Genomic DNA, 12,602 nt, shown 5'->3' on the forward strand with positions numbered 1-12,602 from the left:
TCACAGTAAATTTATACGTAATGAACAGTCTAATGATGCGTAAATAGCTTTTCAAACATGTGCTAAAACAGCCCTAAATCCTTCAATTTACTCAAGCAAAGCTATCATCAGCTTTCTCTGTATTTGTTTTTTTCGAATCAGCAGCACTAGATAAAACTATCCAGGATTATCAGTTGTTACTCTTCAATTAGGGAAACTAGAAAATAGCAGCATATTTGTGATTCAGATTTCCGACTATGCTATCACAACAACGCGGCAATTTCAATACCAAATGGCCGTGATCTCATAGTGCTTGGTTACTTTGCGTTGCGGCGGCTACAGACAACCCGTTAGAATCTGGTCACGGCACCTGTGAGGAGCTACTTTTTCTGGTGTTCTTTGAATTACTACTTCTTCTGCTTAATTTACATTGATAAAAACTGGACAGCTTAGCCTAAAAGTCCTTCAAGAGTCCCCAAATTTTGGACAACAACAAACATTTGACTGGCCTTCTCTACGTTGCCAACAAAGATCAAAACTATTTGCATACAATGGTGAGGAAACAGCTTTTTTCCCAATGCTGATGGTAGGGCTAGTGCGCAATGGATAAAGCCTCTGACTACGAATCAGAAGATTCTAGGTTCGACTCCTAGCTAGCTCGGATGCTCTTTAGCACCTAATCCGTTGTTTGTCATTTCCAACTTTACCCCCCAACACAAACACTACAAAGAAAATGGACATATATGAAGAGCCAAATGATGTGTTCTCATGTTTCAAACAGTGTGTAAATTTATCTAAGCCCCTTGGTGTCAGTCAAACTACAGCAATAATCAAGCTGATGTTTTCCTGTTTTGCTTGCTAACCATCTTTCCGTGAAAAAACAAATTTGTCCTGAAGGACAGAATCAGCAGTGCTAGATAAACCATCCATGAAATTTTCATTTGTTAGTCAACAATTAGAGAAAGCGGGAAAATATCAGTAGAGTGAAGTTCAGAGTTCCAAACTATGCTATCACAAAAACAAGGCCCCCTGCTACCAAGTGGCCGTGATCGTATAGTGGTTAGTACTCTGCGTTGTGTCCGCAGCAACCCGGTTCGAATCGGGTCTCGGCAACTTTGAGAAGCTTGATCTCTGTTATGCCTCTAAATTGTTCCATCCTCTGCTTCATTTTACAATGATAGAAACTGGACAGATCAGGATAAAGGTCCTGCAGGAGGCCCCACGTTTGGATTAGAACCAAGATTTGACTGGATTCTGTACAATTGGCAACAAAGATCAACTGTTTGCATAGAATGGTGTGAGAACCCAGATACTCCCAATGCTCTCTGAACCTAGGGCTTGTGGGGCAATGGGTAATGTGTCTGATTACATTTCACAAGACGTAAGGGATGACTCCTGGATAGTTTGTTCTGCTCTTTAGCTATTAAATTACTTGATACTCATTTCCAAGTTTACTCCGGTACAAACTGTCTATCACAGTAAATTTATACGTATGAACAGTCTAATGATGCGTAAATAGCTTTTCAACATGTGCTAAAACAGCCCTAAATCCTTCAATTTAACTCAAGCAAAGCTATCATCAAGCTCTCTCTGTATTTGTTTTTTTCGAATCAGCAGCACTAGATAAACTATCCCTGGAATTATCAGTTGTTACTCTTCAATTAGGGAAACCTAGAAAATAGCAGCATATTTGTGATTCAGATTTCCGACTATGCTATCACAACAACGCGGCAATTTCAATACCAAATGGCCGTGATCTCATAGTGCTTGGTACTTTGCGTTGCGGCGGCTACAGCAACCCCGTTAGGAATCTGGGTCACGGCACCTGTGAGGAGCTACTTTTCTGTTGTTCCTTGAATTACTACTTCTTCTGCTTTACTTTACATTGATAAAAACTGGACAGCTTAGCCTAAAAGTCCTTCAAGAGTCCCCAAATTTTGGACAACAACAAACATTTGACTGGCCTTCTCTACGTTTGCCAACAAAGATCACAACTATTTGCATACAATGGTGAGGAAACGTAGCTTTTTCCCAATGCTGAATGTAGGGCTAGTGGCGCAATGGATAACGCGTCTGACTACGAATCAGAAGATTCTAGGTTCGACTCCTAGCTAGCTCGATTGCTCTTTAGCACCTAAATCCGTTGTTTGTCATTTCCAACTTTACCCCCCAACACAAACACTACAAAGAAAATGGACATATATGAAGAGCCAAATGATGTGTTCTCATTGTTTCAACATGTGTGTAAATTTATCTAAGCCCTTGGTGTCAGTCAACTACAGCAATAATCAAGCTGATGTTTTCCTGTTTTTGCTTGCTAATCATCTTTCCTTGAAAAAACTAATTTGTCCCTGAAGGACAGAATCAGCAGTGCTAGATAAACCATCCATGAAATTTTCATTTGTTAGTCAACAATTAGAGAAAGCGGGAAAATATCAGTAGAGTTGAAGTTCAGAGTTCCAACTATGCTATCACAAAAACAAGGCCCCACTGCTACCAAGTGGCCGTGATCGTATAGTGGTTAGTACTCTGCGTTGTGGCCGCAGCAACCCCGGTTCGAATCGGGTCTCGGCAACTTTGAGAAGCTTGATCTCTGTTATGCCTCTAAATTGTTCCATCCTCTGCTTCATTTACAATGATAGAAACTGGACAGATCAGGATAAAGGTCCTGCAGGAGGCCCCACGTTTTGGATTAGAACAAAGATTTGACTGGATTTGTACAATTGGCAACAAAGATCAACTGTTTGCATAGAATGGTGTGAGAACCCAGATACTCCCAATGCTCTCTGAACCTAGGGCTTGTGGGGCAATGGGTAATGTGTCTGATTACATTTCACAAGACGTAAGGGATGACTCCTGGATAGTTTGTTCTGTTCTTTAGCTATTAAATTACTTGATACTCATTTCCAAGTTTACTCCGGTACAAACTGTCTATCACAGTAAATTTATACGTATGAACAGTCTAATGATGCGTAAATAGCTTTTCAACATGTGCTAAAACAGCCCTAAATCCTTCAATTTAACTCAAGCAAAGCTATCATCAAGCTTTCTCTGTATTTGTTTTTTCGAATCAGCAGCACTAGATAAACTATCCCTGGAATTATCAGTTGTTACTCTTCAATTAGGGAAACCTAGAAAATAGCAGCATATTTGTGATTCAGATTTCCGACTATGCTATCACAACAACGCGGCAATTTCAATACCAAATGGCCGTGATCTCATAGTGCTTGGTACTTTGCGTTGCGGCGGCTACAGCAACCCCGTTAGGAATCTGGGTCACGGCACCTGTGAGGAGCTACTTTTCTGTTGTTCCTTTGAATTACTACTTCTTCTGCTTTACTTTACATTGATAAAAACTGGACAGCTTAGCCTAAAAGTCCTTCAAGAGTCCCCAAATTTTGGACAACAACAAACATTTGACTGGCCTTCTCTACGTTTGCCAACAAAGATCACAACTATTGCATACAATGGTGAGGAAACGTAGCTTTTTCCCAATGCTGAATGTAGGGCTAGTGGCGCAATGGATAACGCGTCTGACTACGAATCAGAAGATTCTAGGTTCGACTCCTAGCTAGCTCGGATTGCTCTTTAGCACCTAAATCCGTTGTTTGTCATTTCCAACTTTACCCCCCAACACAAACACTACAAAGAAAATGGACATATATGAAGAGCCAAATGATGTGTTCTCATTGTTCAACATGTGTGTAAATTTATCTAAGCCCCTTGGTGTCAGTCAACTACAGCAATAATCAAGCTGATGTTTTCTGTTTTTGCTTGCTAATCATCTTTCCTTGAAAAAAATAATTTGTCCCTGAAGGACAGAATCAGCAGTGCTAGATAAACCATCCATGAAATTTCATTTGTTAGTCAACAATTAGAGAAAGCGGGAAAATATCAGTAGAGTTGAAGTTCAGAGTTCCAACTATGCTATCACAAAAACAAGGCCCCACTGCTACCAAGTGGCCGTGATCGTATAGTGGTTAGTACTCTGCGTTGTGGCCGCAGCAACCCCGGTTCGAATCCGGGTCTCGGCAACTTTGAGAAGCTTGATCTCTGTTATGCCTCTAAATTGTTCCATCCTCTGCTTCATTTTACAATGATAGAAACTGGACAGATCAGGATAAAGGTCCTGCAGGAGGCCCACGTTTTGGATTAGAACAAAGATTTGACTGGATTGCTGTACAATTGGCAACAAAGATCAACTGTTTGCATAGAATGGTGTGAGAACCAGACACTCCCAATGCTCTCTGAACCTAGGGCTTGTGGGGCAATGGGTAATGTGTCTGATTACATTTCACAAGACGTAAGGGATGACTCCTGGATAGTTTGTTCTGTTCTTTAGCTATTAATTACTTGATACTCATTTCCAAGTTTACTCCGGTACAAACTGTCTATCACAGTAAATTATACGTATGAACAGTCTAATGATGCGTAAATAGCTTTTCAACATGTGCTAAAACAGCCCTAAATCCTTCAATTTAACTCAAGCAAAGCTATCATCAAGCTTTCTCTGTATTTGTTTTTTTCGAATCAGCAGCACTAGATAAACTATCCCTGGAATTATCAGTTGTTACTCTTCAATTAGGGAAACCTAGAAAATAGCAGCATATTTGTGATTCAGATTTCCGACTATGCTATCACAACAACGCGGCAATTTCAATACCAAATGGCCGTGATCTCATAGTGCTTGGTACTTTGCGTTGCGGCGGCTACAGCAACCCCGTTAGGAATCTGGGTCACGGCACCTGTGAGGAGCTACTTTTCTGTTGTTCCTTTGAATTACTACTTCTTCTGCTTTACTTTACATTGATAAAAACTGGACAGCTTAGCCTAAAAGTCCTTCAAGAGTCCCCAAATTTTGGACAACAACAAACATTTGACTGGCCTTCTCTACGTTTGCCAACAAAGATCACAACTATTTGCATACAATGGTGAGGAAACGTAGCTTTTTTCCCAATGCTGAATGTAGGGCTAGTGGCGCAATGGATAACGCGTCTGACTACGAATCAGAAGATTCTAGGTTCGACTCCTAGCTAGCTCGGATTGCTCTTTAGCACCTAAATCCGTTGTTTGTCATTTCCAACTTTACCCCCCAACACAAACACTACAAAGAAAATGGACATATATGAAGAGCCAAATGATGTGTTCTCATTGTTTCAACATGTGTGTAAATTTATCTAAGCCCCTTGGTGTCAGTCAACTACAGCAATAATCAAGCTGATGTTTTCCTGTTTTTGCTTGCTAATCATCTTTCCTTGAAAAAACAAATTTGTCCCTGAAGGACAGAATCAGCAGTGCTAGATAAACCATCCATGAAATTTTCATTTGTTAGTCAACAATTAGAGAAAGCGGGAAAATATCAGTAGAGTTGAAGTTCAGAGTTCCAACTATGCTATCACAAAAACAAGGCCCCACTGCTACCAAGTGGCCGTGATCGTATAGTGGTTAGTACTCTGCGTTGTGGCCGCAGCAACCCCGGTTCGAATCCGGGTCTCGGCAACTTTGAGAAGCTTGATCTCTGTTATGCCTCTAAATTGTTCCATCCTCTGCTTCATTTTACAATGATAGAAACTGGACAGATCAGGATAAAGGTCCTGCAGGAGGCCCCACGTTTTGGATTAGAACAAAGATTTGACTGGATTGCTGTACAATTGGCAACAAAGATCAACTGTTTGCATAGAATGGTGTGAGAACCCAGATACTCCCAATGCTCTCTGAACCTAGGGCTTGTGGGGCAATGGGTAATGTGTCTGATTACATTTCACAAGACGTAAGGGATGACTCCTGGATAGTTTGTTCTGTTCTTTAGCTATTAAATTACTTGATACTCATTTCCAAGTTTACTCCGGTACAAACTGTCTATCACAGTAAATTTATACGTATGAACAGTCTAATGATGCGTAAATAGCTTTTCAACATGTGCTAAAACAGCCCTAAATCCTTCAATTTAACTCAAGCAAAGCTATCATCAAGCTTTCTCTGTATTTGTTTTTTTCGAATCAGCAGCACTAGATAAACTATCCCTGGAATTATCAGTTGTTACTCTTCAATTAGGGAAACCTAGAAAATAGCAGCATATTTGTGATTCAGATTTCCGACTATGCTATCACAACAACGCGGCAATTTCAATACCAAATGGCCGTGATCTCATAGTGCTTGGTACTTTGCGTTGCGGCGGCTACAGCAACCCCGTTAGGAATCTGGGTCACGGCACCTGTGAGGAGCTACTTTTCTGTTGTTCCTTTGAATTACTACTTCTTCTGCTTTACTTTACATTGATAAAAACTGGACAGCTTAGCCTAAAAGTCCTTCAAGAGTCCCCAAATTTTGGACAACAACAAACATTTGACTGGCCTTCTCTACGTTTGCCAACAAAGATCACAACTATTTGCATACAATGGTGAGGAAACGTAGCTTTTTTCCCAATGCTGAATGTAGGGCTAGTGGCGCAATGGATAACGCGTCTGACTACGAATCAGAAGATTCTAGGTTCGACTCCTAGCTAGCTCGGATTGCTCTTTAGCACCTAAATCCGTTGTTTGTCATTTCCAACTTTCCCCCCAACACAAACACTACAAAGAAAATGGACATATATGAAGAGCCAAATGATGTGTTCTCATTGTTTCAACATGTGTGTAAATTTATCTAAGCCCCTTGGTGTCAGTCAACTACAGCAATAATCAAGCTGATGTTTTCCTGTTTTGCTTGCTAATCATCTTTCCTTGAAAAAACAATTTGTCCCTGAAGGACAGAATCAGCAGTGCTAGATAAACCATCCATGAAATTTTCATTTGTTAGTCAACAATTAGAGAAAGCGGGAAAATATCAGTAGAGTTGAAGTTCAGAGTTCCAACTATGCTATCACAAAAACAAGGCCCCACTGCTACCAGTGGCCGTGATCGTATAGTGGTTAGTACTCTGCGTTGTGGCCGCAGCAACCCGGTTCGAATCCGGGTCTCGGCAACTTTGAGAAGCTTGATCTCTGTTATGCCTCTAAATTGTTCCATCCTCTGCTTCATTTTACAATGATAGAAACTGGACAGATCAGGATAAAGGTCCTGCAGGAGGCCCCACGTTTTGGATTAGAACAAAGATTTGACTGGATTTCTGTACAATTGGCAACAAAGATCAACTGTTTGCATAGAATGGTGTGAGAACCCAGATACTCCAATGCTCTCTGAACCTAGGGCTTGTGGGGCAATGGGTAATGTGTCTGATTACATTTCACAAGACGTAAGGGATGACTCCTGGATAGTTTGTTCTGTTCTTTAGCTATTAAATTACTTGATACTCATTTCCAAGTTTACTCCGGTACAAACTGTCTATCACAGTAAATTTATACGTATGAACAGTCTAATGATGCGTAAATAGCTTTTCAACATGTGCTAAAACAGCCCTAAATCCTTCAATTTAACTCAAGCAAAGCTATCATCAAGCTTTCTCTGTATTTGTTTTTTTCGAATCAGCAGCACTAGATAAACTATCCCTGGAATTATCAGTTGTTACTCTTCAATTAGGGAAACCTAGAAAATAGCAGCATATTTGTGATTCAGATTTCCGACTATGCTATCACAACAACGCGGCAATTTCAATACCAAATGGCCGTGATCTCATAGTGCTTGGTACTTTGCGTTGCGGCGGCTACAGCAACCCGTTAGGAATCTGGGTCACGGCACCTGTGAGGAGCTACTTTTCTGTTGTTCCTTTGAATTACTACTTCTTCTGCTTTACTTTACATTGATAAAAACTGGACAGCTTAGCCTAAAGTCCTTCAAGAGTCCCCAATTTTGGACAACAACAAACATTTGACTGGCCTTCTCTACGTTTGCCAACAAAGATCAAACTATTTGCATACAATGGTGAGGAAACGTAGCTTTTTTCCCAATGCTGAATGTAGGGCTAGTGGCGCAATGGATAACGCGTCTGACTACGAATCAGAAGATTCTAGGTTCGACTCCTAGCTAGCTCGGATTGCTCTTTAGCACCTAAATCCGTTGTTTGTCATTTCCAACTTTACCCCCAACACAAACACTACAAAGAAAATGGACATATATGAAGAGCCAAATGATGTGTTCTCATTGTTTCAACATGTGTGTAAATTTATCTAAGCCCCTTGGTGTCAGTCAACTACAGCAATAATCAAGCTGATGTTTTCCTGTTTTTGCTTGCTAATCATCTTTCCTTGAAAAAAACTAATTTGTCCCTGAAGGACAGAATCAGCAGTGCTAGATAAACCATCCATGAAATTTTCATTTGTTAGTCAACAATTAGAGAAAGCGGGAAAATATCAGTAGAGTTGAAGTTCAGAGTTCCAACTATGCTATCACAAAAACAAGGCCCCACTGCTACCAAGTGGCCGTGATCGTATAGTGGTTAGTACTCTGCGTTGTGGCCGCAGCAACCCGGTTCGAATCGGGTCTCGGCAACTTTGAGAAGCTTGATCTCTGTTATGCCTCTAAATTGTTCCATCCTCTGCTTCATTTTACAATGATAGAAACTGGACAGATCAGGATAAAGGTCCTGCAGGAGGCCCCACGTTTTGGATTAGAACAAAGATTTGACTGGATTTCTGTACAATTGGCAACAAAGATCAACTGTTTGCATAGAATGGTGTGAGAACCCAGATACTCCCAATGCTCTCTGAACCTAGGGCTTGTGGGGCAATGGGTAATGTGTCTGATTACATTTCACAAGACGTAAGGGATGACTCCTGGATAGTTTGTTCTGTTCTTTAGCTATTAAATTACTTGATACTCATTTCCAAGTTTACTCCGGTACAAACTGTCTATCACAGTAAATTTATACGTATGAACAGTCTAATGATGCGTAAATAGCTTTTCAACATGTGCTAAAACAGCCCTAAATCCTTCAATTTAACTCAAGCAAAGCTATCATCAAGCTTTCTCTGTATTTGTTTTTTCGAATCAGCAGCACTAGATAAACTATCCCTGGAATTATCAGTTGTTACTCTTCAATTAGGGAAACCTAGAAAATAGCAGCATATTTGTGATTCAGATTTCCGACTATGCTATCACAACAACGCGGCAATTTCAATACCAAATGGCCGTGATCTCATAGTGCTTGGTACTTTGCGTTGCGGCGGCTACAGCAACCCCGTTAGGAATCTGGGTCACGGCACCTGTGAGGAGCTACTTTTCTGTTGTTCCTTTGAATTACTACTTCTTCTGCTTTACTTTACATTGATAAAAACTGGACAGCTTAGCCTAAAAGTCCTTCAAGAGTCCCCAAATTTTGGACAACAACAAACATTTGACTGGCCTTCTCTACGTTTGCCAACAAAGATCACAACTATTTGCATACAATGGTGAGGAAACGTAGCTTTTTTCCCAATGCTGAATGTAGGGCTAGTGGCGCAATGGATAACGCGTCTGACTACGAATCAGAAGATTCTAGGTTCGACTCCTAGCTAGCTCGGATTGCTCTTTAGCACCTAAATCCGTTGTTTGTCATTTCCAACTTTACCCCCAACACAAACACTACAAAGAAAATGGACATATATGAAGAGCCAAATGATGTGTTCTCATTGTTTCAACATGTGTGTAAATTTATCTAAGCCCCTTGGTGTCAGTCAACTACAGCAATAATCAAGCTGATGTTTTCCTGTTTTTGCTTGCTAATCATCTTTCCTTGAAAAAACTAATTTGTCCCTGAAGGACAGAATCAGCAGTGCTAGATAAACCATCCATGAAATTTTCATTTGTTAGTCAACAATTAGAGAAAGCGGGAAAATATCAGTAGAGTTGAAGTTCAGAGTTCCAACTATGCTATCACAAAAACAAGGCCCCACTGCTACCAAGTGGCCGTGATCGTATAGTGGTTAGTACTCTGCGTTGTGGCCGCAGCAACCCGGTTCGAATCCGGGTCTCGGCAACTTTGAGAAGCTTGATCTCTGTTATGCCTCTAAATTGTTCCATCCTCGCTTCATTTTACAATGATAGAAACTGGACAGATCAGGATAAAGGTCCTGCAGGAGGCCCCACGTTTGGATTAGAACAAAGATTTGACTGGATTCTGTACAATTGGCAACAAAGATCAACTGTTTGCATAGAATGGTGTGAGAACCCAGATACTCCCAATGCTCTCTGAACCTAGGGCTTGTGGGGCAATGGGTAATGTGTCTGATTACATTTCACAAGACGTAAGGGATGACTCCTGGATAGTTTGTTCTGTTCTTAGCTATTAAATTACTTGATACTCATTTCCAAGTTTACTCCGGTACAAACTGTCTATCACAGTAAATTTATACGTATGAACAGTCTAATGATGCGTAAATAGCTTTTCAACATGTGCTAAAACAGCCCTAAATCCTTCAATTTAACTCAAGCAAAAGCTATCATCAAGCTTTTCTGTATTTGTTTTTTTCGAATCAGCAGCACTAGATAAACTATCCCTGGAATTATCAGTTGTTACTCTTCAATTAGGGAAACCTAGAAAATAGCAGCATATTTGTGATTCAGATTTCCGACTATGCTATCACAACAACGCGGCAATTTCAATACCAAATGGCCGTGATCTCATAGTGCTTGGTACTTTGCGTTGCGGCGGCTACAGCAACCCGTTAGGAATCTGGGTCACGGCACCTGTGAGGAGCTACTTTTCTGTGTTCCTTTGAATTACTACTTCTTCTGCTTTACTTTACATTGATAAAAATGGACAGCTTAGCCTAAAAGTCCTTCAAGAGTCCCCAAATTTTGGACAACAACAAAATTTGACTGGCCTTCTCTACGTTTGCCAACAAAGATCATAAACTATTTGCATACAATGGTGAGGAAACGTAGCTTTTTTCCCAATGCTGAATGTAGGGCTAGTGGCGCAATGGATAAAGCGTCTGACTACGAATCAGAAGAATCTAGGTTCGACTTCTAGCTAGCTCGGATTGCTTCTTTAGCACGTTGGGGAAATCCTTCTATAAAACTGACAACTGACTCCATGATGAATTAACACAGTGTTTATTCTTGTGGTCAACAGATGAAATGCGTTCGAGCAGTTTACACGTGCACGGACTGATGGAGAATTGCTTAGTACAGAGGTCCCCCAAAGGCACTTAGACAATATTGTGCTCAAGGTTATTGGTCCCCTTGTGGGGCCTGATTGGTCAGCTATACTGTTGCTGGGTTACAATCCCTGCTCTGCCTCTCCCTTCTTGCATGTCTATTATTTTCAGTTATCATTTACTTCACAAGACAGCTATGCACTCCCTTTAAGTTGTATGTCCTGTTCTCTGAGTTATCAGACCGTCCTGAACTTCAGTGTCCTTGGCCTCACCATCTCCTCTTCGTGCTCACTGTAGCATATCTGACTAAGATAGCCCTGTCTGTTCTCTCCCTCCTAGCTGTAACCCAGCTGCAAAGCATAATGTATAATATGAACACATACACACACTCTTATTTAGTCTTTGGTTAATTCAGTATATACTCTAAGCCAGCTTTTACGTGGCCGTTCCTGAGTGCCCTGTTCATCACCACCTCAGTCATTGTATTATTTCCCACAAATTCCCCCTTTTCGCACCTACTAGGTGCGAACACTTTTTACACTAACTGCAGTGCCTCAACATCCTCCCCGTCCTCTGGGCATGGTGAGTAATGGCAGCATCCCAGCGGAATAGGGAGGCGGCGCTTTTTCTTTGGACAAGGCAGTGGTGATGAGCCGGGATATCATGGTCCGCAGGCAGGCACACAGCAACACCCACAGGTAACTAGAATAGCGAGGGAAAAACAGCAATAGATGTCAAACAAGCAGTGATAAGATTCTTCCATTTGCCAAAAAAGGTTGTCATCCACCCTCCATGGATTTGATACACCTGAGGCGTCATGCATCTCCTGGGAAAGGGCTCGAAGTTGGTTCAAAGCCCTGGTGACCTTCCCATGGGGCAGTGTTGTTAGGGATGACCGTACAGCACATCTCTCCGAACATGGAACAGACTCCTCCTTTTTCAGCCAACAGCATGTCCAGCGCCATCCTATTCTGGAGCGCCATGAGGGACGTTGGGGCCGTCTGCTCGGCCAGGCCTCGATGGCATCCTAGTTGCATTGCTCAAGCGTAAAACATTATAATGCACAAAATTTATCCTATCTACATTTTTGCTGGGAGTGACGGGGAAGATGGCTGAAAGCAGTGGTATATTCTCAAATCCTGCGGCTATTTGATCTGCCAATTTGTATTCATTCGGGACACCCTAGGAACTCCTATGCTGTCTATATAGGTTGGGGTTCCCGCCCATGGATCAAAAGCCGGGCCTTGCATACTACGGGCCCTGCGCCTTCTCTTTACGGTCAGTTGCACAGCCTTATGGTGGGTATAGTGGACTCTACTCCCCACCAAGGATATGGGCATAGCTAATCTAACCATAGCACAAACTCCTGACGTTTGATTTGGGAACTTTATCTGGGAGTACAACCTAAGACCACACAATAGTAGAATAGTCCTATTCTAGCCACTGGGCCTAGGGCTGTTTGTTTTGTACAGTTGTATTACACCAGTCTGGGGGTATATCACCTAGTTTGATTGTGGGCTTGCTTGATCCGGTGAGATTGAAACAGTGATATCTTGCACCCTCCCCTTTATGGCGGTAAAATACCCTGGTTTTTCAAAGCCTGGGGGGG

The 12,602-nt window shown here is 41.6% G+C and overlaps 10 non-coding genes across 10 annotated transcripts; all 10 read left to right on the plus strand.

Annotated features, from left to right (window-relative positions):
• Positions 1-2,025: 2,025 nt before the first annotated feature.
• trnar-acg (transfer RNA arginine (anticodon ACG)) lies at positions 2,026-2,098 on the plus strand. The gene has a single exon. It is a non-coding gene; the product is annotated as a tRNA-Arg (tRNA).
• Positions 2,099-3,485: 1,387 nt separating this feature from the next.
• On the plus strand, positions 3,486-3,558 carry trnar-acg (transfer RNA arginine (anticodon ACG)). The gene has a single exon. It is a non-coding gene; the product is annotated as a tRNA-Arg (tRNA).
• Positions 3,559-3,941: 383 nt separating this feature from the next.
• Positions 3,942-4,013, plus strand: trnah-gug (transfer RNA histidin (anticodon GUG)). Its single transcript has one exon. It is a non-coding gene; the product is annotated as a tRNA-His (tRNA).
• A 934-nt stretch (positions 4,014-4,947) lies between these two features.
• On the plus strand, positions 4,948-5,020 carry trnar-acg (transfer RNA arginine (anticodon ACG)). Its single transcript has one exon. It is a non-coding gene; the product is annotated as a tRNA-Arg (tRNA).
• Positions 5,021-5,406: 386 nt separating this feature from the next.
• trnah-gug (transfer RNA histidin (anticodon GUG)) lies at positions 5,407-5,478 on the plus strand. The gene has a single exon. It is a non-coding gene; the product is annotated as a tRNA-His (tRNA).
• A 938-nt stretch (positions 5,479-6,416) lies between these two features.
• trnar-acg (transfer RNA arginine (anticodon ACG)) lies at positions 6,417-6,489 on the plus strand. Its single transcript has one exon. It is a non-coding gene; the product is annotated as a tRNA-Arg (tRNA).
• Positions 6,490-6,871: 382 nt separating this feature from the next.
• On the plus strand, positions 6,872-6,942 carry trnah-gug (transfer RNA histidin (anticodon GUG)). The gene has a single exon. It is a non-coding gene; the product is annotated as a tRNA-His (tRNA).
• A 933-nt stretch (positions 6,943-7,875) lies between these two features.
• Positions 7,876-7,948, plus strand: trnar-acg (transfer RNA arginine (anticodon ACG)). The gene has a single exon. It is a non-coding gene; the product is annotated as a tRNA-Arg (tRNA).
• Positions 7,949-9,341: 1,393 nt separating this feature from the next.
• trnar-acg (transfer RNA arginine (anticodon ACG)) lies at positions 9,342-9,414 on the plus strand. The gene has a single exon. It is a non-coding gene; the product is annotated as a tRNA-Arg (tRNA).
• Positions 9,415-9,799: 385 nt separating this feature from the next.
• trnah-gug (transfer RNA histidin (anticodon GUG)) lies at positions 9,800-9,870 on the plus strand. The gene has a single exon. It is a non-coding gene; the product is annotated as a tRNA-His (tRNA).
• Positions 9,871-12,602: the final 2,732 nt, after the last annotated feature.

The sequence above is a fragment of the Etheostoma spectabile genome, unplaced genomic scaffold (assembly GCF_008692095.1).
Source record: "Etheostoma spectabile isolate EspeVRDwgs_2016 unplaced genomic scaffold, UIUC_Espe_1.0 scaffold00018245, whole genome shotgun sequence".
Lineage (NCBI taxonomy): Eukaryota > Metazoa > Chordata > Actinopteri > Perciformes > Percidae > Etheostoma > Etheostoma spectabile.